Source organism: Caenorhabditis briggsae (assembly GCF_000004555.2).
Source record: "Caenorhabditis briggsae complete genome, chrIV, whole genome shotgun sequence".
NCBI classification, from domain to species: Eukaryota; Metazoa; Nematoda; class Chromadorea; order Rhabditida; family Rhabditidae; genus Caenorhabditis; species Caenorhabditis briggsae.
The window spans coordinates 2044968-2046945 of NC_013487.2; positions in this window are offsets into that span (position 1 = coordinate 2044968).

Here is a 1978-nt window from a genome sequence, read left to right on the forward strand (position 1 = left end):
CGGCCCGGCGGGACTGTTATTCCACAAGTTCTGAAAATTTCAAAAACACATAAGGGGGACCCTTATGTGATTTTTTTCGATAAAAAAATTTTTTTCGAGTTTTTTCAAATATTTTTTGATCAAACAGACAAACAATCCAAAAAGCACAAAAAAATATAGAAAATTGTATTAAGAGCTCAAAATTCGGTTCAAAATGACAAAATTTTTGCTACCGGGCCTTGAAATTTTCCTCATGCCCGGGCCGGAATTTTACAAGTATGGAAAACACTGATTCACGCAAAACTGCACACATTTGTCTACTGATTTGAAATCCGATTGGAATTGGAGTTCAGAAAAATGAATTGAAACGTTTAGAAAACTATATGACACAGAAATAGTTTTAAAGTCAGATATCCTAAATTATGAAAAATTAAAACATGACTTTTTGAACAAATAAATCAGTTCCTTGAAGAGAACAGAACAATTGGAACAATATCCATCAAATCTTATCAATTTTCAGAAACATCGAAATTTTTATATTCCAAAAGGTTAAGCAATTATAGATCATTGAATCAAACACCACGCCATTTCAATTTGCCTTCCTTCGTTGATCAGTCAGTCTGATCAAATAGAACGGCAAAGTGCGTCTTGTGATTTTTTAAACAAAAATTTAAAGCAAAAATAAAGACAGTATAAAATCAAAAACAGTATAATCCTTATATGTATTGTTTCAATTTTAAAGAGGTCAGTTGCGTGAGGACTGATAAGAGAACAGCGGCTTTCCAACTGTACGATTTTTTGAGGTTCTGGAAGAGTTATGGGGAAATTGAAAACGCCTAAAAAATAATGAAATTGATAAGAAAAAATGACCAGTACAAGAACTATTTTCTACTAGCGGAAATGGCGAGCTTATCAATTGGTGGAAAAAGTTTTGAAAATTGGAAAAAAAATAGATAACAGTGATTTCCGTTTTTATATATAATAGTTACATGAGGTATCTGAAACTGTTAAAAACTTTTTTCGAAAAATGAATTTTCTGTTTCAGACCGTTTTCATATTTTGGTTTTAAAAGTTAACTTGTATTAGCTTTGAAAGTAATATTTCATAGAGACAAGTATAACTTTTTAAATTTTTTTCGATTTCGAAACTGCCATTTTTAAAAGGTGAGGGACAGCAAAAAAGTCCCCGGAAGATTTGGACTTGTGGCCTAAATATTGTAGGAATGTGCCACTGCCGATTGAGCTAAACGGTTGCTGCTGGCGTTTACCCAGCAGCAGAGCATATGAAATGGTTCGATTCTTCAACTTCCACATTTTTCAGATTTATTTTTCAGAGTCAATGATGATGTGCCAAGGTAAATGCATGAAAAATATTTTGGGTTATTATTCGACGATAGAACAAATTATGAAGTTGAAATATAATAGATTTATACGAACATTTGAAACAAAATTTTTGGTTGACCGTTCCAGGAATTAGAAAAAAATTTTTTTCAATTAAATGAACAATTCGAAACAGAGAAGATACATAAATTGAAATGTCGGTATATGATACAGGCCTTGAAAATTCGAAAAATAAATACTTTTGAGGAAAATCAAATTGAAACTTTTCCGTTTCATATATTGTTTGAAGTTTTATTTTATTTTCATGTTGTAATTCCACCATACTTGTAACGGGCCGGGCCGGACTTTTCCCGAATTTCGGAGGCCCGGTTTTAGACCTGCAATTGTGATCGCGCCAAGTTTTTTTTCTGTAGATCAAAAATTAATTTGCAGTTTGGAATTGTTCTGTGGGAGGCCGTGCGGTTTTCTTTTTTAGTTCAATTTCTCTAGAACCAATTTCAGTTGAAAAATGTGTTCTCTAAAAGTTCGCACGTTTTCCTTCAATTTTCTCTTTCAAAATTTTCCCTTTTCTTCCCCTTTCCGGTGGCACCTCAGTTTTCCAAGTATCCATGGATACAAGTTCCCCTCTTCTCTCTTTTCAAAATTGCTCTCTCCCTCTT